The sequence below is a fragment of the Neomonachus schauinslandi genome, chromosome 12 (assembly GCF_002201575.2).
Source record: "Neomonachus schauinslandi chromosome 12, ASM220157v2, whole genome shotgun sequence".
Taxonomy (NCBI): domain Eukaryota; kingdom Metazoa; phylum Chordata; class Mammalia; order Carnivora; family Phocidae; genus Neomonachus; species Neomonachus schauinslandi.
In genome coordinates, this window is record NC_058414.1 from 69,040,325 (window position 1) to 69,064,555 (window position 24,231).

The following is a 24,231-nucleotide window of genomic DNA, read 5'->3' on the forward strand; positions in this document are numbered from 1 at the left end:
TGGAAAGGAAAGGTTTTGAAACTGCAAAAAGTCCCAGCCAATGGAGCAAAAATTTCATAAGCCAGTTCCCACTTCCTACCCCTCCAACTGTAACAGAGGCTGTAGGGACACTAAGCCAGTCTCTCTTTTGTTCAGGGTATATCAATTTAAAAAACTGAACTCATTATTTTATTTACTGTAATGGCACAGACTCCATCTTGGCCCTAATAGCAGGTGACAAACAGGTGCTCTGCTTTGTTAGACTGACTCCTATGACAAATGGGACAATTTGTCAGCTACGTGATGGCAGCTCCTACCGGCTGAACTATGGCCTGCCCCAAACTTCTATGCCGAATCCCTCATCTCTAGGACCTCAGAGTGTGACTGCATTTCAAGACGGTGCTTTTAAAGAGGGGATTTAGTTAAAATGAGATAATTAGGGTATCCTAAGAAAAGGAAATTTGGATACATACAGAGACACCAAGGATGCCCAAGTACATTTAAGACCGTGTGAGGACACAGCAAGAACGTGGCCATTTGCAAGGAGAAACCTCAGGCCTCAGGAGAAACCAACCCTGCTGAAACTTTGACCTTGGACTTTCAGCCTTCAGAAATGTGAGACAATAAATTTGTTAAAGCCCCCTGGTCTATAGTACTGTGCTACGGCAACCTAAGCAGACTAAGCCAGCGGCAATGAAGACACTGATTGATGGGACATGAAATCCACAGAGTAGTTTCCAGCCTTCATTCCACCAGTTACTAGCAGGGGTACTTGGGTAACTAGTTAAAACAACCTTGAACCCATCTCTGCACTCTCTCTTCTCTCACTGCATTGCAGACATACTGCTCTTCAATTCCGGAAACATCCAAGCATTTGCTCACCTCAGGGTCTGCGTGTGGCATGCCTCCGCCTAGGGACTCTTTCCCACACTCTTTGTGCGAGTGGTTCTTTCTTAGTCTGCAACCCCTGAGACTTTGTGCCTTTCTCTGAGAGGATACCCCTGACCATTGTATCTAAAATTATTCTCTCTCTGTGCCTTACTTTTAAACTACTTACCATAATATAATGATTATGTTTGCTTGCTTGGTATTTCATTGTCTTCCCTAGTCAAACACACACCATAAGGGAGAATATCATGTCTACCCATGTATTCCCAAAGCCTAGCAGGGTGGGTGCGGAGCTCCCAGGAAGCCCTCAACAGATAGTTGATGAATAAATCAGTGAATTGGCTCCCAAATTCTAGTCCACTGAATGGTGCTGGGCTGCCTGCAGAAACTTCCTAGGGAACTTACAAATCCCAGGCTCTAGCCCTAGTTTCAATTGGTAGCACTTTAGCAAGTTCCCCAGATATTCTCATGCACAGTTAGGTTTGGAGTCACTGCACGAGATAATCTCCAAGGTGCACTGCAAAACTAATTTTGTCTCCAGACCTTTGGGTCATGATACTGTTTTCCCTTCAAGTTATCATGTAAGCTGTTCCAAGTAAAAACAAACCCTGTTTGTGGAATTATTAAGGAAGAGCCACCGCTGTCACCGTGTGATAGGACACCAGGCATCCAAAATGGGGCTTCTGACCAAGAACAAAAATAATTTAAGGGAATGCCGTGGCACTACCAGAAGATACAACATCAGACGTCCACAATGACAAAACATCAGATGCCCCAGGACAGAACACGCACACACTGCCTCTCACACCTGAGAGTTAAAAGCAAATGGCCCAAGCAGGGGGCCAAGATATGAACTCTGGTTATCTACAGCGGGGAATTCATGGGTGATTTTACGTATTTTGTTTTTATCTCTTTTAAAAATGTTACAAATGAACATCGTTAAATTTATAACCAGGAAAAAATAAACATGCAATTACAAAAAAAAAAAAAGAACAAGAAGATTCCTATTCCTGGAATCAAACCGGATACTGCCATGATACCAAACAAAACACACCAACATCCTACCGTGGAGAACCTGGCACCAAAAGGCCACGGAGGGGGGCGCCCCTTCCTGTGTGGTTGGCCCAGAGTAACAGAGCCATTCCGAATAGGCAGGAGAGACGGTATGGGAATGAGTCAGCCACGGAGGTATTCCCACAGGAGGTACTTTAGCTAAGTCTTAAAGAATGGAAAATAGACTGAGAGAAAATTTGGTGATAACCAGAGGTCTGCAAAGGAAAAAAAAAAAAAGGGTAAATGACATGGTAAAGTCCTGGGACCCTTCCCTACTTCGAAGCAGTATTACTTTCAGGAAACAGGCAGGGACAGGTTTCCTGACAGCTCTTCTAGAACGGATGGCTCTCACTCGCCTCCAGGACCTCTGGGGAAGAGCAAAGCTCCCCAGAGAAGGACAGATGTACAAAACATGCCTTCAAAGGCCACCACTTGAAATCCTTGGAAATTCTTAAACCCATGCCATACAAATTATTATACATACAAATTATTATTTAATTATTACCTCCAACTTAGGCAAGGAGAAGCCTATAAGGGAACCTAAAGAAACCCATGCCACCTGAATGCCGTGGGAAACTACAGCAGACACCTATCACAACTCTGGCTTCTTTGTCGCCACCAGCAGTTTAATTATTAGCATTTTTGGTGAAAGATATGGAAGGACTTAGGCGACAGCACAAAGGTACCCAGGCTCAGCCCATGAATCACTGCACTTAGATTTCATCTCAAAGCAGATATGCAGGTACGTATATACAGAGCCAAGAAAATCATCCCTGTCCCACACAATAAGGGGGAAAAAATGAAGGAAAATACAATAAACTCTGGATCTCGGTTCCAGCATGATATGTTGTTCTTGTTTAACTGCTACTGGGGAGTCGGACAAGGAGACCTGGACTGTCTTACTCACAACGCAGTACTGCCAGTCAGTAAGAAGAGTATGACTTTAGTCTTGCAACCCCTCACGGTCAGTTTCTTCAACAGTAAAATGGGAAGGGTGTCTTGTATCCCTCCCTGGATCCTTGAAATGATCAAATGATGTTAGATGACCTTGTAATGACCCTGGCAGTTCTATTTTCCCAGGTTGCTTGGGTTAGATAGAAAGGCAGGATAGCAGAGTGGTTAATTAAGTGCACTGGCTTTGGGTATGAATTCCAGCTGCATCCCTTGCAGGTCTATGAATGTGGGCAAGTTACTAACCTCTCTAGGCCTCAGTTTCCTCATCTATAGGATAAAGGCAATAATATCTATCCTGTGAGTTTAACATGAAACATTTCAAAAATAATTCACATGAAGTGCCTGGCACCGTTCCAGACGCGTTACAAATACATACAAATTATTATTTAATTATTACCTCCAACTTAGGCAAGGAGAAGCCTATAAGGGAACCTAAAGAAAACCACACCTTCCCTGACAGAAACTTTCAGGCAACCCCACAATGGCGAGAGGGAGACTCATGTTCCTAGAGAGTCCTTTTCATTCCCTGCATCCCCAAGCACCTCCCATAGTACCCTGCGCCCTGTAGGTAATCACACTCTGGTTAAATTAATGGTCCCAAGATGCTTCTTGGGATTCAGAGAGCCCTCTGACAGATGCAGGATCTCTATCTCTGGGTTACCCTCCAAGTGGTACACCAGAGAATCCCTTCTTTAATGACCTAACATGAGAGTACCCAAGTGAAGCAGTTAAAAACAAAAAAGAGGACTGTTAATAAATGATAACATCAGGATGGTTTCTCAACTTCTATCTCTGATTCCGCACTTAACACAAAATGTTTCTCCTTTAGAGCAGTGATCGTGCCTGCCATTTAAAATGCATTCTCGAAAAAAATAAAATAAAATGCACTCTCAAGTACCTAGCTCCTAAGGATCATCTGTTGCCTGACAGGAGTACTGTCAGGCAATGAATAAAACAATAAGTTTTTGTCATCAGGTGCATGATGGCTCAATGCTTTTCTTCTGACAAGAACGTGTTATCTTTGGCTATGTAGGCTAAATACTTTTATAATGTTCACACCTTTGCTCATCTTCTCCTTCAAGCATTCACTTGACCAATTGTTAACGAAAGACACAATTCCTGCTTTCAAGGGATTCTTGGTCTAATGAGGAAAGCAACAGGGTGTCATTGGTAAAAGGTAGGGCTCCGCAGTAAAAAGAACTTATTTAAATATCAATTCTATCTCTTGTTGAAGACTTGGAGAAAACAGCTCAACTTTTCCAATCCCCTTATCTATAAAATGGGGAACAGAGTACCTAGCAGTCTCCGGACTAGGATTAGCGCCCTTGTACGCAGAAGCCAGAGAGCCAGCTAGCTCTCTTTCCACCATATGCAGACAGCCCCCTGCAAACCAGGAAGAGGGCTCTCCCCAGACATGCTGGCACCCTGATCTCGGATCTCCAGCCTCTGGAAATAAATGTTTGTTGAGAATTCAATGTTGTTTGAGCCATCCAGTCTATGGTAATTGGCTACAGCAGCCTGGACTGAGACATTATTATTAGTGGTGCCAGATGTGCAATAACAGAATCATGTGTGGGCTCATGTCAGAGCACAGGGTAAGGGTAGCCCACTTAGTGGGAGGAAAGAGAAACTCCCAGGGGAAGAAACTACTTACTAGAAACAGTCAGACAAAAGAACGAACAGGAAAGATAGCAAAGCCAAAATGGCATTGGCCTGCAGGCTTTTTTTTTTTTTTTTTTTTTAACTATGAAGGTACAAAGAGGATGTAGCTAGATGGCCCACAGTTCTTTGAATTTTTCTTTGAGTAAATATTACTGTTTACCTCATGTAGACAAATATTTAAAGTAAAGCACTGGGCAGAAGATGGTTCGCTACACTGGATTTCTTTCAACCAAACCAACAGCGCTTTGGGTTATATGACAAAAGGAAAAAACAATTTGTTCTACAAAGCCATTTTGTTTTTGAAATGGTAACATTGGTTACGATGCTGACTTTACCACAGTCCACAATGGGACCCTCCTCTTTAAATATCTGGGAATTTTGCTGATATCTGATACTGGCAATAAATGTGATTGCTCTTACAAAATTTTTTCTACTGTCCTCAGCTAGTATTATTTACTTCATCAGTATTACTTAGTTCCCACTCATTTTTATTTTCTTCCCCCAAAAGCAGTTCTTAGTATCTTTAGGTCAGGAACCTCTCATATCTCTATCTTCGGCAGCCCCTGCCTGGTGGAGCATACTTAAATACGTCAGAAAAATCAATACATGTTGAGTGAAGGGAAAAAAATTTTTTTAAATAATTCCTTAGCCATTATTATTAAGGATAGTTTGAAATTTAACCGACCCTACAAGATTTAAAATGTAAATCTTTATTATTCTAGCACCTGAAAACAAAAACATTTTTTTAAAATGGTTATAGTTCTATTTTTTCTTTTTTAAAGATTTATTTATTTGAGACAGTGAGAGAGTGAGTGAGTGCAGGTGTACGAGTGGGAGGAGGGGCAGAGGGAGAGAATCCCAAGCAGACTCCCCACTGAGTGCAGAGCCCATGACCCATTAGATCATGACCTGATCATGACCAAGAGTCGGCTGCTTAACCAACTGAGCCACCCAGGCGCCCCAGCTCTATTATTTCTTTAACCGGAATGAACTCAGGAATGATTCTATCTCCAAAGGAATGTTATACAAATTGTAAAAGTATTACATTCTCAGAGCAGGTTCAGTCTTCTTAAAGGAATTCAAGTAATTCAAGTTCTCTTAAATATTTTCTACACTTTGAATGTATTTTTATTCACAATTACCTGCCAAGTTCTTATATTCATATTGGCATGTCCCTGCCCACAGCATAGAAAACTAAAAGTATACCAACTTGAGGAAAATGCTCCAGGAGCAGTATGTAATACTGACAGAAATAAAGCTGGCAGGGAGTTACCATCTGAATCCTGTCAAAGGAAGTGTAGAGCCTTACCTCCCAGTTTTTAGTTAGAAGGATTAGACTAGTGAAACCCCAAATTACTCCTCTTTCTACGTTTCAGTAGAAAGCCCAAATTATTCCTCTTTCCATAGCTTTAGTGGAATTTGTCTCTCAGAAGTTGAATGAAATACATACCCTTCATCCTGATCAACTCCCTTTACTATAAACCAACATGAAAATTAATTCCTGAGTCATAACCTGCTACATCGCCATAGCTACTGGGAATTGGAAATATCTTCTGCTTTCTTTTTCAAAGGCTCTAACAAAAGGGCTTCCATTTTCATTTGCAAAACTCTAATAAACCAGAATATCTCTATGCACTCAGGAACTACAAAGAGCTCCTAAATTTATTACCTCTTTAGAAATTCTCACATGTAAAAAAAAAACTAGCCGTGACCAGATTATCAGCTTGAAAAATAATATAACAATAGCAAGTCAGTCAACGATCTGCTTTGATTTCATTGAATTTTTACTAACACCTACAAAAGACATTATATACAATATATAGGCCATTATATATGCCCCTGTGATCCAGATCCCTTATCTGAAACTGTGGGGCCAGATGCCTTGTGTAATAAAGCATTTTTCCAGGTTTTAAAAAGGCAGTTGGGGGGCGCCTGGGTGGCTCAGTTGTTGAGAATCTGCTGTCGGCTCAGGTCATGATCCCAGGGTCCTGGGATCGAGCTCTGCATCGGGCTCCCTGCTCTGCAGGAAGCCTGCTTCTCCCTCTCCCACTCCTCCTGCTTGTGTTCCCTCTCTCGCTGTGTTTCTCTGTCAAATAAATAAATAAAATCTTAAAAAAAAAAAAAGGCAGTTGGGTTAAATATAACTTTCCCAGACAGATGCCCATTCAGGATCAATATTTGTGCAGCAACATGGATGAATATTATAACAAGAGGTTAGATTAGGTATTACCATCAAATGAGATATGAAAATATTTAGATTTAGACACTTGGGGATTTGGGGGTAGCAGATAAACAAGATACAATTCCAACATCAAAAAGCTCATAGTAAACTCAAGGAAGATAATTCATTATCCGTCTCAGCCAGTTAATAAGCCATTATCATCTCAGTACCAGCTGGCTGGCCGCTGGATCCTAGGCGCATGGGGACCCTGTTCTGAACTCAGCAAGAGCAGCACCCTCTCCTCAGTCCGTTTCAGTTCTGTCGTTTCTAAGTTTTAATAACCTAAACTCTTCCTTACAGCTGCAACCTTCCTGACACGGCATGGTTCTCTTCTCGCCTTGTCGGTTTCCTTGGTAACACCTTTATACCTAGTTAACAATTCTTTATATTGAAGTATCACTGTTCAAATAACTAGTGTAGTCACTGTCCCTGATTGGATTCTGGCTGATAAACTATCTACAATATGCTATAATAAGTATGGGAACACACATTATGGAATAAAATACTCTAACAGTGGGGCCAAGGAAAGACACTGAAGAGTTAATAGCTGAATTAGAACCCTACATGACAAGAAGGAAATCCCCGTTAGAAAAAGGGGGAAGGAACATTCTGGTAGAAAATACAACAGCAGCAACCACACAGAAAATGCAGAGCCTCCTCATGAAAAGAATTTTTACGGGGGAAAGAAAGGAGGCCAGGCTGGAAGACAGCCTTTTTGCTGTTACTAAGTAATGTTTTTTGTCAACAAAAGAGAGCTACTGAAGACTCCCATGCAGTTCCCTGCATTGGATGGAACTGCACTGATGGTGGCGCAGTGGACAGCTTCTAGGGGAAGTACAGCATAGAGGAGAACTTGGAGATCAGGAAGAAAGCTTAATGCTAAGACAAAGTCTTTCCTCTAAAGATTTATATAATTTAACAGGAAATTCAGACACAACTCACTAAATACTGTATAATTAAATTTAACTAGTTCCCAAATTTGGCAGCAAACAGTGGAATTTTAGACCAGTCCAAAAAGTGGGATGACAACTTTAATTTCTGACCTAAGATTTTTATTACAAAGTACTTCTACATGGATTCAACCACCCTCCCACATACACACATAGAACAACAATAATGTCATTGGGGCTACACTTTGCCTTTATGTGGGGGAGGGGGGGAAGGAAAGTTCCCTAGAGAAATGAAGAGTGTATCAGGAATAAACTCTTCCAGTACAAAGGAAGTACCCAAATAAATGCAGTGACTACTGATTTCTTAACTTGATTTTCTTTGAACTCCAGGATAATACAATTATCACTTACTCATATCCTTGCATTATGTTATTTTATCTTCTCTTAAGCTAAATCATAAAATTACTTTAACAAAGGGAAGTATCACATGTGACACCTTTCCTATACTCTTCTAGAGCTGTCACAGTGAATAAAAATTCCTAAAATATTTCTTGATTTATATGCTAAAAATACAGTATTCTCAGATATTCATCTAGAAAACTCTGTAACACATACCACATGAAACCATTTTGTTAGAACAGTTCCCAGTAATTTGAGGTGAATAGTGTGATTTCTGTACTTTTATATCCCTTGGAAACAAGCGTAACACCTTGTTCACAGTAGGTACATAATATGTATTTGCCGAGTTGAGCTGACCAGGGAAGAGAACGGAGGGTCTTTAAAATATTTTGAAATCAGGGGCGCCTGGGTGGCTCAGTTGGTTAAGCGTCTGCCTTCAGCTCAGGTCGTGATCCCAGGGTCCTGGGATCGAGCCCCGCATCGGGCTCCCTGCTCAGAGGGAAGCCTGCTTCTCCCTCTCCCACTCCCCCTGCTTGTGTTCCCTCTCTCACTGTCTTTCTCTCTCTGTTAAATGAATAAATAAAATCTTAAAATAAAATATTCTGAAATCAAATTCTTCATTATTTTAGGATCTGGACAATCAGAGTTAATAAAGACAAACTGGATTTGGCAAAAATAGTTTAAATTTTTGGAACTCATTTTCATATTAAATAGGTTATTTAAAAAAAAAAAAACAGATGAGGAAAGCTTAGGACACCTTGGCACACTTCCACAGATTATTTCAATGATCAAAGACATCTGGCTTTTCTGACTATTTACGGAATTCCACCCTAAGGCCCACTTGATATTTTCAAAATATGTTTTGCAATATTTGGACATTCTCCAGGTGGCTGGTTTAATTCACATTTCCTCAAACACTCATCTTATTGGAAAGTTTGATTATTATTCCTTTATGGTTATAAATAAGCCCTAAATTCTAGGTAAAGTGTGTTCAGGGTTTTATGAAACAATATGAGTTTCTTTCAAAAATTCATTTTTCATTCAAAATTGAAACGAAGCTTAGAACCAACTGCTCGAGTGGTCATAAGTCTCATTTTTCTGCATAATAATATAGGTAAAAACTAAGCATTATACAGTGTTTATTTTTCAGGAAAAAATACTACATTTCATTGTGAGATAACTAAATATATTATTTCTTAAAGGCTGACAGGCACAAGTGTTGTTTTCATAGCCTCCAACAAAGACAGTCTTATTTAGAGATTCTTTTCTCGAAGAGATCTGTTAAACATAAATGTCAAGGTGTGTATGGTAAGTAAAACAGTCAGACATGTTTGATTTTATTCACTGTGAAGCCAAAATGGGAAAAAAGGGAGAGACAAGTCAATGAGACAGGGGAAGAGCAACTGAATGCCAACCAATATCCAACAAATAAGATTAATGTCGGTCAGTAGTCAGAAGTTCAAAACCCAAAAGCAATATGCTTTTCTGATTTAAATAACTTGAGATAAATTTTTCCTCCATCCCCAACAAGGCCAATTACATGGTCAATTAAGTTATCCAAAAAGGAAAAATGGTACAGAAGTTGCTAAATATCGGAGCGCCTGGGTGACTCAGATGGTTTAGCATCTGCCTTCAGCTCAGGTCATGATACCAGCGTCCTGGGATTAAGCATCAGGCTCCTTGCTGGGCAGGGAGCCTGCTTCTCCCTCTCTCTGCTGCTCCCCGGCCCCCGGCTTGTGCTCACTCTCACGATCTCTCTCTCCCTGTCAAAATCAATAAATAAAATCTTAAAAAAAAAAAAAGTTGCTAAATATCTTACTAGCAAAAAAAAAAAAAAGCAATGTATTTGGGATACTTCAAAACATTAAAAATAAAAATGGAGTAGTATTCACATTGGCATGATGGGAAAAACAACTCCTATGAAAGGAAACCACATTAGAACTGTTTTCATCTTGTACTTCTGATACTATGACAATATTTTAAATATTTCTAGAAACTAACATGACTTTTAAAAATATATGTTGTTTGTAAAACAGAATTATGAGCCAGTTCTGCTCTGTGCTGAAGAATAATGAAGTTTTTGGAAAAAATGTTTCACCAATAAATCACTTATAAGTGCTCCATAATGAATTGTGGGTACCACGTATCATACTATCATGTTTTAAACCATGGTGTGTAACAGACTGCCTTCAAAGAGCACCTACAATTTATTTATTTATATGTGTATATGTGTATGTTCTAACATGCCAGTTTTGTCTGCCGTATCACAGCAATATTTAGGCTGAATGTTGATACTAGAAAGCAGTGAGTAATACTTATAATTTTCTCCATAATGCTCTCAAATTTTTATCCAATATGATTCATTGTAATACCTTTGGGAAATGAGAACTATAATCAGTAAACTTAATGGATTAAAGAAAGGTAGCTAAAAAATGTCAAAGCAGTCTCAGAAAGAGAATAATCATAAACGTTAATCACTTTGTGGTAGTTATGCATTAAAAGTACAAGCCAAAGTGAGTGAAATTATGACTATTGAACACACCTGCACAGATATGCTGCTAATTACATGATATGATCATGTTGACAAATATAGAAAATTGTTCTCTACTAAATGGTATACTGATAGATGATCAACTCCAGATACATAAATGTATTGGATTCTTCTTGAAATTTTAGGGCTAACAGGTATATAAATATAATTTTACCTTTCATCTGGTTTTAGAGATGGTAGAAGATTCTTTCTTTGTTGGTATATCTAAATCTGGGCTTTCCTTAAACCAACAAGAAGTGCCTTTTGTCTCACATTCTGCCCCCAGGTATATTTACTACCATTAGAGCTGTGTATTTTCTAACATGAAATAGAAATGGTCTACAATTCCCCAGGTAAATATTTCTTTCTCTTATTAACTCTCTGCTACTTTCATTACTAAGAGCAAATATTAGGAGTCTCACTATTTCGGGAGGAACTTTACAGATGCAAGCAGGGCACAGAATGACATGGTGATTTAGGGATAATATATCTGACTAGGCAGGATCATTGTGGATCATCAAAGGAAGGTGATTTAAGAGTCTGTCAGGTTCCAACAAAGAATGCTGTAATGTAGCTCCAACCTTCTTCCTTAAGACGAGATGGTCAAAGAGTACATAACACACTGATAACAGCCCATCGTCCCCTTAAGCCAAATAAAAAGACAGGCAGAGGCTAGGAATGTCCAAGACACACAGAGGAGAAACTCACGTACCCATGCATGCATGCAGTCTGGATCTCTGTTCTAAATACGTATCATTACTACCATTATGATTTATTAGATGCCATGATACCAGCCAGGAAGAGTGAGGTAAAATGAAATAATTTATAAAAATCAAACAAATACAAGTGAATTCCTATGCATTTGTTTAAAAAAAAAATTTGCACAGAAACTGGAAAAGCCTTGGCTTGCTTGCATTTTGTGTAGATAAGGAACCTAGAAGTTTTACTTGAAGAAAAACTCAGTCTGAGTTAACTGTGTTATATGAAAATACGTTCACCACCAAAAAATAAAATTACTAAAATAAAAATTCATATAATCCTTGGACCACCATTAGAACCACAGCATCCAGTAAAAAGGCCATTAAAACATCCCAAGGTACTCTGCTTTTAAATTATATTACACATAAAATGTACTTTTAAATTTTGACCGTAATATATCCAAGGGCACTGACAAACCATAGCTAACCCAGAGGTGAATGAGGATAGAAAGGAGTCTAGACACTTTGTCTTACAAGGAATCAAAGAGGTGGAAATTCCTCTCTACAAAAGAGAAAAATACTTCAAGGGTTGACGAAGAGATGTGTCCTTGGTTAAGCTAATTAGCTTCTCTGTGCTTTAGTTTCCTAACTGATAACAAGCAGAAATCATAAAAGTACCTGTCTCAAAAGGTTACTGTGATGATGAAATAAACTAAAACAAACCCTGCAAGAGTGCCTGGCACAGAACTGATCTCAAGAGGGGCTGGCTCTCATTAGCAACACCATTATTTTCTAGAGCCTCCAGGAGGCACAATTAGGAGCAATGGGGACATGAAGGTAAAGAAAAACAGATATTGACTGAATATGAGCTATAAATCCTACTTTCCTGTTTCTAGGATTCTTTACCTTCATTTTTAATCAAATCTAGTTGCATTGACTTCAGACAGGTCAGTTTTTAAACTCCTATGCTTCCTTAGCTAATTAAAATTGTATCAAAAGAGCTAAAGTTAGACCAATTGGCTTTTATACACATTATTTACATTTAAAAAAAACAACATTCTTAACTGACCTAAATGTGGATCAGTACACTTTCTTAAAAGCAGGATTTCCAGATAAAATACAGAATGCCCAGGGAAATGGAGATTTCAGAAAAAATAACAGAGAAGTTTTAAGTGTAAGTATGTCTCCAATATTGTACGGAGCGGACTTGCATATAAGCTTTTTTTCATTGTTTACCTGAAATTAAAACTATACTTTCATTTGCCAAATCTGGCAACTCTACTTAAAAGGGTAAATGTTAACAAACCTCAAAGGAACCGAGAATATTTTGTGTTTTTTTTTTTTTAAACAAATTTTTTGAGGATCCCTTTTCACTTAGGATGTTTTCTAACATCGATAGGGAAATGTTGCCTATCTGCCACTTTGTTGTTTAATTGACATTTCAGAAAACTTCTCTTCCGGACGCACCCTTTAGTCATAGCATCTCAGATTTCTGGTGCCAGCTTCAATTGCTGAAGAAGAGGTTACGATCAGCCACGTACTTGTGGTGACCTGCAAGAACATCACTTCCCATTTGACGAAAAGGAAGACAGACCTGATGGCAGACTTTGGTTTTCACCTCTGTTAGGCACAGATAACACGGTTCCTCGGTGCCAGGAATATTCACACAACTAGCCTATCCAACAATTTGAGATGACCACTGTCTGAAAACACACCTTCTATCATTTTCCTCAGGCCCCACAAGTACATGATCACCTGAATACTATAAACCAGCCACTGGACGCAGACCGCAAGGTATTGTGAGGCTTCAGCATTCATATTTATGTCATTAAAACCTAACATTGTATGATTTATGGGGTGTAAGAGATGAGAAGGCAAACTTAAGTAACTGTTCTAGCTGGTGTTCAACAATGTGAAAGAATTTTTAAAAGGGCACAAGTGACCACTGAGGGGTGTTTCTGGAGGGTCTCCCACTAACAAAAATGCCGAGATGTGAAGAGGCATGGCGGTGCCAGAACAGCCCCTTCGAGAACTGAAACAGGAAGAACTCCACAGAAGAGGGGAATGAAGTCCAGGGGAAAAAATTCAAGGAAGCAGTGAGGTTTGGAGGAGCTTCACAGAATGTGGGCAAGCTGTATTACGTGACTCAGTTTCCACATGACCACTACTTGTCAGGGTTGTCAGGAACAAACAAGACAACCCATGTGAAAATATTCTGCACGCTATGAAATCTTTAGGAGATGCTGGTCATTGTGGTCATGAATCAGGATGGCCCGCATCCAGGGCTCAGGGTGAGGGCAGAGTCCTCTGGGGGAGTCTGAGATGGAAAGTGGCCACAGGAGTATTCACTATGTCCTGCAGAACAGACCAGGTAGACAAATAAAGGACATGGAAGCAGGACCCTCAAGTGGGACTCTTCCAGACAGCCCCTGTGAGGGAACTCGTTTTATCCTGATGTTCTCTTTGAGATTTATTTTTAACCTTCTCTTATTGTATGCATTTTATCAGCTACGTCAAATGCTCTGTAGACTGTAATAGCAACAAACCAATGTTTAGAGCTCCATTTCCTAACACAGTAGGCACTCCTCGCACAGCTGATGTTTAGTACATGTGTATTAAATAAGTAACGAATGGCTGTTTTCTTTAAGGGACCAAAAAGAAATGGTAATTGAACTTGGGATGTGAGAACGAAAGGAGGGAAAGCTATCTAAGGTACCTTAGTCCAAAATGTCAAGGCCGAAGGAGGTGGATTACAGAGGAGTACAGGCTCTACAGGGAGCATACTTGGCTTGGAGCCCCGCTCCCTCTCTCACCAGCCATGTGACAAACTGGGTAAACTGCTGATCCTCTCTGGGCTTCAGAATCCTCATGTGTCAAATGGGTATCAAAGCCACACTTATTGCAGAGTCATGCTAACTAAATGAGATTATATATGGAGAGTTTGCCACAGGTCTCCGGCATGAAATAAACAATAAATGGTAGCAGGAATAGCAATAATAGCAGTAGTGATGAAATACTGAAACATGAAAAATTTCTTTGAAAAAACGTATTTCATGACCGGAGTGAGAAGACATCCAGGCTAAGGACACCATGCTTTGTAAGATCTCCAATACATAATGTTTGGGGCACCTGGGTGACTCAGTTGGTTAAATGTCCAACTCTTGATTTCAGCTGAGGTCTCAATCTCAGGATCTCAGAGTCATGAGTTCAAGCCCCACACTGGGACCCACACTGGGTGTGGAGCCTACTTAAGGAAAAAATACATGTTTGACCCTGAAATTCTCATCAATTACAGTAGTATCAGTAGTAGAAATAAGAGTCACCACTACACCCTCATCTGTGGTCTGGAAGATCAAAGAATACTCCAGGTAGGGAGTTGATAATTCCAAAGGAAAGTCAAAGGGAATGGAAGAATGGGTAGAAAGAAATAGCGGTGGTGGGCTCTCTGGTATGAAATCTACTTTTTTCTCCGCCTAGACTGGGAAATGACAGAACTGGAAATCCCTCAATGGGCTGGCATTTCTCATCAAATCAAACATCGTGATTATAGCTTATTGCAAAATTTGTTCCTCTTCCTGTAAGAAACTGGAAAATCCTACATCGAATGTATGGTTAAATGAAACACTTCACTAATGGAGAGGGAGGGGCACTTAGGGATAGTGGCAACTCCACTTCTCTCTCCTACTTAGATTACATTACATTTTTACTACATTTAAGGTTCTATACTAAAAAAAAAAGAAGGGAGAGAAAAATATTAACCACCATATCACTTGCTGAGACACTTCATATTAAAAGCAACTATCTGAGATCGGCAGTGCCTTTCATGCATCTGGAAAATATGTAATTTTGTAAACATGGTAAAAATCCTACTCATGTGATTTAGTAAGAAATAAATTTGAATTAAGGAAATATCATTTATTGTAAAACATACTTAAACAAAAACCACTTTATTACTTTCAGTTCATTATGGAAATTGTCAATTCAAAGTCCACTGGGTGTACTCTGTGAAGAGAGTAAGCACACTTCATATTAGCTCTAATTATAATTAGCATTGATTATATTCCCCAAAATAAATGTTCTAATTTTTATAGTGTACTATTTTTTAGTAGGTTCATAACACTGATCTTTTTAATAAACCCTTTCTCCGTCAACTGCACTAAGGTAAATTTCAGTGCAGCTTAGGTAGAATGATTATGGATTAGGAATTAGAATTTTATATTAATAAAATTTTAAAGTATTTGAAAATAATTTTATTTGGTTTGTGAATACCACCACAATTGCCTCAGGCTTTCACATCTATCATCTCCACTGGTTTCATTTACAAGCACCCAGAGTTTAGGCAACTTGACACTCGAAGTTCTGTGAGTTTGTTGAAGATGAAAGATTAGAATCTGAAAATTCTAGAGTTACTAGTGTAGTACATGACCCAGTTGCTATAACAAATTGAATCAACCTCTATTTCCTAGAGTTTTACCTTTACATGCTGAGTTAACCCCTTACTCCCAGAAGTCAAATGCCCAGTAATACCGGGGATCCTTTCTGAGACAAACTGTGCAGAGAAAAGTAAAGAAAAAAGGTTACCAAGTATCCAAAATAGCCATGAAAATGCCTCACTTCCCAGAAGAAGGCCTTAAATCCTCATGTAAAATTTATTTCTCCTTACCTAAACATGATTCTTAAAAAACTTGGTTATCTGTGTACAGAACAAGCAGGATGAAAGGCAGGGTTAATGGCAGGGTTTTCAAAGGTAAAACAATATCTGTATGTAACATCAAACCATGTTAGATAATCATACCAATGACCCTGGTTATTAGGATAAATTAGATTACTGTTTGGCAAACTTTTTCCCTCTCCACCTTCATGAAAGAGGTATACTTCCCAGATCCACAGATGTCAGGCTCAGTCACTGACTTATTTTAACCAATGGAATCAAGTCAGATGTGATACAAGTACCCTTGGGCTAGCCCTCTTGTATCGCTGCAGTCAGTATAAGAAAAGCTTCCCTTGGTTTGCTGCCCCTTCAGACTGGGCTCCAGAAGAAATATTTGTGGAACAGACCTAAATCTACTCCACAGTGAGGACCCAAGCCCAGACCAGACAGGCAGGCAACAGTGCCTAGGACACTCACTCCCAGCCTATCAGCATCCTGGAGAATGAAAATGAATAAAAATTATTTTAAGCCATTGAGTTATGGGATTGTTTGTTATATAGCAATAGCTGACTGATGCAGTCATAAAGAAAAAGTTAGAGACGTTTAAATTGTCTCTGCTTAAGGCACTTATACTTTTAGTAAAATTTGTATCAGAAGCTATGAAAATATTTTAAAGTTTAGCATTTGAAGAGATTAACTTTCAACTGGCTGGAAAATTCATTTAAATGGAAAACATCCCAAAGCCACTACTTAACAGTGTGATGCATGGTTCTCAGGAGTTGTATGTCCAGAAAAAGAGAACAAGCACTTTCTTTAAATAAAGTCTGCTTAGCTTTGCTGAACAGTTGTACTAGACCCTGAGTTAATACATTTTCCTCAGGTTTCACACTGCTGACAAGCAATAAGAAACAGTCACATGATGCTGTGGGCTAAGAAAATGTTTTCTTCATGTCCCACAAATAAACCAGTGCAGGAAATTTTAAGACCTGAATAATGAAAATGAAAGAAAACCCTCGCTTTCTTAGAGAACCCCCCCTTTCTATCTGCACAGAGTGAAGTAACAGATTCAGATTGAATGCCAAATTCCAGGGACATGATTTGCTACCATATTATTCTATCACTTACTCAAAATTTCCCATGTGTGGCAGGCTTTGCACTGGGCATTTCACCACTATCACTTCAAGTGATAACCTAAGAAATATGTATTATTACCATCTGCATTTTAGAAAATGAAAAAGCTAAACTGTAAAGGGCATGAGTAACTTGATAAAGCTGTAGAACTAGGAAGTGGTCAGACAGCGATCTAAAGCCAGGCTGCCTTACTCCAAACCAGTGCTCTTACTCATATCCTATACCATGAAAAAAATACTTCTCATATCTCCATTTTGAAATTTCCATTCAGAAATGACCATGTAGATATTACCACAAAGCTTTCTTCCAATCTTTTCTCCACAAATGGAAGAGATCTAATATGGTAACATTTAAAGAAATACTTCACGGCTCCCTCTTAACCCCCAAATGCTTACATGTAATCAAGCCATCAGGATGCTCACAGAGCAATTTCAAACACCCTTCAGAAATCAATAAACAAGCTTAGAGATTAAAATTCCATACCTGATCAAAGACTGATGGGGTGTGCGAAAAAGACACAGGGATCAAAGTGGCTGAGAGTGTTCTGGGTAATGTTGCCTGTCTGGTCTGGGCTTGGGTCCTCACTGTGGAGTAGATTTACATCTGTTCCACAGATTATTTCTTCTGGGGCCCAATCTGAAGGGGCAGCAAAACAAGGGAAGCTTTTCTGATGGTGACTGCAGAGATACAAGAGGGCTAGCCCAAGGGTACTTGTATCACATCTGATTTGATTCCACTGGTCAGTGACTGAGCCTAATATCAGTGCAGCAGGAAACCTCCTGACCTACGTATCTTGAGTAGATCTGCTGAAAGAGCGGCCTCCAGACATCAGGTCCTTGTCGAAGGAAGGTAAAAGTCAACAGTGCCACCAATGAGTTATTTTTGCCAAAGGAGTAAAGAAACAAACAAGCCTGAATCTAATCACATCTCTGGATGGAAGATCCAATTTACAGGTTCTAGAGGAGCAAGTGATAGTGTCCACCAAGTGAAAACCAACAGCAGTATGGCACATCTGAGCATACAAAAGAGCTCATCATGTCAACAGGTCAATGGCATGAGTGGGGGGAAAAAACAGCAGCAGGGGAGGGAAGGACAATAATAAGTAAAAAACTTAAGAGACCCAATAATCACTGCAAAATGTGAACTCTGTTTAGATCTTAAACTGGAACAGAAGCACATCCTTGAGATTGCCAGAAATATGGACTGGCTGTTAATATTAACTTTTGAAAATACTGTCCATTATGTTAGGTGTAATGATTAAATGATAATTACTTTTTAAAAACTAGTCCTTCTCAGTTAGAAATGCATACTGAAGAATTCTGAGGCAATATAACATTCTATCTAGGATTTAACTTACAATTCTTCAGAAAGAGGGGGAAAAAAGGATAATTAAGATTGACAAAATGTGTATAATTCCTCAAGTTCAGAAAATACATGCAGGTATTTTATACTACCTTTGTATATATAGATGTTCAAGTTTCTATAATAAATTTGGGCAGAAAGTGAACTCAAGAAAAACTAACACACCATAGCTGATGCCCTTTTAGATATGGGGACTATTAGTAATGCTTCAGTTAATGTTTCTCTTGCCTATCTCTCTCTTTCCTTTTTCTTTATTTTGAAAATTATAGTTTTGTGTTGGAAGTTTGAGAGAAGTTGTGTTCTCTACAACATGAGAGTCAATAAAACAGAACTAAAAAAAAAAAAATAGAACTTAAAGCACCAAAATTCATTCATTCAATAGTTGTTGAATCGCTACTTCTCCTCACCAGGCAAAAACTCAAGGCTGTGGGGACAGAGCAGTTTCAAAGACAGAGGTGCCTCTTGTTAAAACAGTGGTTGCTAAAACTCTGGCAAATGTCAGCTTCCCCATTAGAATCAGAAATAAGGATGTGGTTAACAGATGCAATTTCCCAAATCAACTTTGGCATGTAAAATGTCAATAAAACCCAGATCCAAAGTCACATCTAACTGATCTTGACACGGTTTATGCTGAGCCCAGGCCATCCTGCCCAAGCTCATTAAATGTTAACTGTGAAGCACATGCAGGGGAATTAAATAGTATTCAAAGATTATAATGGGGTTTTGTCACAGTTTACATGGTCAATAGCACCAGGAAAAGAAAAGCAAAAGCACTCAGGAGGATTGGAATATTCCACCCCGACCCCCACCACCCCTGGAGGAAAAAAAAAAAAAAATCAGGAAAGGACACAATTTCAGTGAGTTAACAATGCGTGCTAAACCCTTTGCAAGAAGGAAGAAAAGTCAGAAAAGTAAAGAGGAAACCCTCAGGATTCTCAGTTCTACATTTTGTGAAGGCAGTTCACCACACCAGGACTGTGATAAGCTATTTCGTCTTTTGGGTTCCAAGATGCCAATTTAGATGATGTCAGTTTCCAGTGCTGATCCCTCTTTTCAATGGCAAATTTCCACCCATTCATTTTCCTACCTCAAGGGATGATGTTAATACAGGCAGGATACCCTAATGGTTAACATCACCCATTCTGGAGCTGGATGGCCTGAGACTTCCCTAACTCTGCCAGTGAGTTGCTCTGTCATCTTAGGAAGATTCCTTAACCTCTCTGTCCCAGTTTCCTCATCTATAAAATGGGAATAATACTAGTATCTACCACTTAGGGTAACTGAAAGGATTAAACAAAGTAATCCATTTAAAGAGCTTAACGTAAGAGGCTCTTAACTACAGAGAAGGGCTGCTGGAGGGGAGGTGGATGGGGGGATGGGCTAGATGGGTGATGGGGATTAAGGAGGGCACTTGCTGGGATGAGCACTGGGTGTTATATGGAAGTGATGAATCACTAAATTCTCTCCTGAAACCAATACTACACTATATGTTAACTTGAATTTAAATAAAATATAATAATAAGAAAGACCTTACAGTGATACTTGGTAAGTACTCAATAGTGCTTGTTATATATGTTGTCAATGTAAAAGACACATTGGATTCTGAATTTTCTTCTAAAAACAAGAATATATAACATCTCAATTTTTATGCTGTTACATATTCAAAGGATCTATTTTGAGGAAATACTGAGTTAAATAAAATATTACCAGAATTAATTTCACCTTTTTTACTTTTATTACTTTTGTAACTTTTTAGTGTGCCTACTGGTAAATTTAAAATAATATGTGGGACTGACATATTGGACAGGGCTACTCTAGAAGGTTGATCTTTGGACTACAGACCCATCACTTTTCTTCCTTTCCAGAGCCACAGATTAGATTTGTTGAATTTAAGAACACCTGTGCTACAGATGATCAATAAGACAATCTCCACTCCCGCCAACCCTCCAGCCCTGAAGAAAGCAGAAGAGATTCACAAGGGTATTTCTCAGGTCTTTCTTTACCTGGAGAAGAAGACTGTACCCATTTAAGCCCCCCCAGCTAACAACGCACGTGCTACTGAGGTCTGAAATGAATGGTATAGTCCATACATGACACCCAGAATCTTCCCTGTGCCTTCTGAAGGCATCAAGAACTGAAAAGCAACAAACTTGTGTAGCCCATTTTATAAACTCGTTTTCTCTTCTGGAGTATCATTGGAGCAATCGAATCAGTCTGTCTCCCCTTTTGACCACATCAGCAAGCCACACTGCATTCTGTCCTAGGTGTGATGTTCTCACGGACTCACAAAACCACCAAACATTCAGGTGAGCACTCCACAAGCAAACTATTAAAGGTTTTCCTGTGTCATGAATAGAGTCAAGGCCCACTCTCAGCTCTGCTAACACCACACCCTCACCAAGGCTGGTTGTGCAGGAACAGTGATAAATGAAGATGCTAGGGACTGCATGAACTATTTCTTGCCTAACACACTATAAATATTCACCCTGTGCCTCACCTTCATCCACCAATGGAGTATACATGCCACACTGGTCTGTCTTCTGTGAGGAAATAAATGAACATTTATTGCCTACCATGTATGAAGCATTATTTTAGGGGGTTCACATTTTATTTCTTCATCCCTGCAACAACCCTCTGAGGTATTTTACACTTTCCAACAGATAAAGATGTTGAAATCCAATTACGTGCCTACAAAACAGCCCTCTGCAGATCTGACGTGTGCGCACTTTTGATGTCAAAGTTCAGAGAACTCTAGCCAAAGAAGTGACGGCCTCTGTCTACCTCAACGGGAAGAATCCGCACTCCCACGTGTCCTTGCACCTGCCTAAGGACTTTGGGCCCCAAGCATCAAGTCTCTTCAAAACAACATCTGCAAGCACTCCAAGTGAAAAAAAAAACAGTTTCTCCAAAGGTTATTGCACTGTGAAACAGCTCAAGATGACCCTGCCTCAAAGAGACCATGATTTGCATTAAACTTCCCTGCCTTTCTTTTTTAACATGTCCGACAGGCAACGCTGGATCCGAAAGCCATAATCACTATTCCAGTTTTGAAATTGCAGTGGCCTCCTTCGGAATAAAATGCACAGACAGCAGGCTCTGGGTACCAATAAATTACACCCCCCCCCCCCCCCCCAAACCTCAGGATGTCAGAGAGGTGCTGTGCTCTCAATGGGCATTTGGGAGAAGGTGGAACAGAATGCTGAAATCCCTACCAGCCTAGAAACTCAAGGCATCCTGAGGAATCAAACTCCAGGTTAATGACAAAGGATTTACGGTTCCTATCTTTCCCATATAGGCATTATTATGGAAGATTTGGGCACTTGTGGAGATAATTACAACCGAAGACAGAAAAGAAAGTAACCCGAATGTGGTGAAAGTATGTTGCTGCATTCTTAAATAGGCAGATAGTTACACTGTTGCTTCAAAGGACGTAAGTGGGTACAATATTATCCAGGAGTTGCTTACTGGTCACAGATCTTAATAAACATTAAGTGGTTCTTATCATCTGTGCTTTCTCCCAATGCCCCCTCCACCTCCTACTCCCCACAAACCACTGTTCTTACTAACACCGTAATGAATTCTCTCAGGGCAACTAACTTGTTAAAAGTATCACTTAAGCTGGTCTACAACTGTCATTAATCTTCACAGAAATAACCTACTACTTAATATTGCTGGTTAAATTAAAAGTCATCGTACATTTCAAAAGAGGAGAAAAACATATTAATATTACCACTCTGGACTGTGGTGGTGACTGCCCTCCTAGCTGATTCATGTGCACCAATAATTCTAAGAAGCAAGTCTGTTTAACCTGTTTTAAACATCACTGCAGTAGAGCTGATAGTCTGCAAAGATGTTTCTTTTAAATGAGAAACACGGTATAAGCAAACCTACCATTCTGTAAGGAAACTCTTATTACTGTAATACATCACCTCAAAGACTAGTGCAAAAAAAACAGTGATTTTGATCCTAATTTTTAAAGAAGAGAACGTCCAATGGCCACCTAGTATGAAATTAGCTTTATAAAGCTTGCCTTAACAAAAAAAAATTAACAGCTTCCAGAAATATAAGGGAAAATCAAAGAAAAAACACAAAACTGTCTAAAATGGTTATTGTTGAAAAATTTTTAAAGATTTTATTTTTATTTATTAGAGAGAGAATATGTGCAGGGGAGGGGCAGGGGGAAGAGCAGAGGGGAGCGAGAGAAGTAGACTCCCTGCTGAGCATCCCAGGACCCTGAGATCATGACCTGAGCCGAAGGCAGATGGCAGATGCTTAACCAAATGAACCACCCAGGCGCCCTGGTTATTGCTGAAATTTAAAAATTGTAAATTTAGTTTCTATCTCAGAAAAACATACTGAGCCTAGATATTATAAGACTATTTCATTTACGTGAAGTAAGTAGAAAAACATACTGAAATACTGGCAACTGACTGGAAAATATTTATATAAAAATACACATCAACAGTTTCTTTCAAAAGCATATTCATGCCATCTTTCTATTTTAAAAAACTGTAATTCATTTACTTCCACTAAAATAATCTGCTCCTTACTTCAGTAACACTGGTCTGTTGTAGGTTAAATTAATGGTCATCACAAGGAGAAAAAAAAAAAAGCAATATTATCAGGTCAAAGCTCAGGAATGAGCCACAGGGAATTTTCTTTTGTGACACAGTGACAAGCTATATAGATGAAGGGAGATACGAGAAAACTGCATTTCAGCAAGGCCCATTCCTCCTCACCTGAAAACCTTATCAAATGCAGATAATTTTAAGTCAAAACAACTTCCAAAGATTTTGAGTTTACACCTGGAGAATCTCTAATCTTTATTAGTACTACAACTTAGAAAAGGACACTTTGCAAATTACACCAGCTTAGTTGTAGCTAACTTGAAAGACAGAAACATGACAATTGTCTATTAAAATAAAACATATATAGGGATTTTAAAATGTATATGATACTCTGAAATGAATAATACATTATGTGTTAATTAACTGAATTAAAATTAAAATAAAAAATGTATATGATAGAAAATGGTAGAATCAGCAACAAAGAAAGTTCTATAACTGAAAAAGAACCAACTCTTAACAGTGTATTTCAGTGATCTTAACAGGAACTGTATTATGAACTTTTCACAGCAAAATAGTGATTTGCAGTCCTGAAAAAAAAAAAAATCCCTCTACTTACTATTGATCAGCCTTCCAGTCGTATATGGCAGAAGTTAAACGGCTTATTTTATACAGAACAAGGACAAGTTGGAGTCAAAGAAGGCAATACAATAAGGTAAGAAAATAATGCTGAATTACTAGAAATGGACAAAGACTTTGCAGTTCCTAAAGGAATATAAAAGGTTTACAAGGAAAGAAATGTGGGAAGGTAAGGGATTTCAACTGCTTTAAGAAATATTTAGTTTAGATTCACTTTAAAATCAAAGGAGATACAGTGAATAGGAGACAAAAGGGAGTCAAACCCCAACATTCATTAATTAATTAATTCATTTACTTATTTTAGAAAGGGAGGTGGGGAGGGACACGGGGAGAGGGAGAGAGAGAATCTTAGGCAGGCTCCACACCCAGTGGATCAACTCCCAACCCTGAGATCATGACCTGAGTCAAAATCAAGAGTCAGATGCTAAACCAACTGAACCACCCAGGTGTCCCAAAACCCAACATTTTAATCTCTTAAGAGATAGAATATATTATTAAGTGACCCAAGACATTTCTTGAAATTATTTGGCTCCCTGAATCCTATGAATAAAGAATTCAGCAAATATTTCACAGAAGTCTTTTTTCTCCTAATTGCTCCAGTGATAACCC

General features: G+C 39.0%; 1 protein-coding gene across 1 annotated transcript in view; it reads right to left on the minus strand.

The window, feature by feature from the left end:
* Positions 1–24,231, minus strand: part of DOCK4 (dedicator of cytokinesis 4) — a 426,479-nt gene that overhangs the window by 300,907 nt on the left and 101,341 nt on the right. The window lies entirely within an intron of this gene.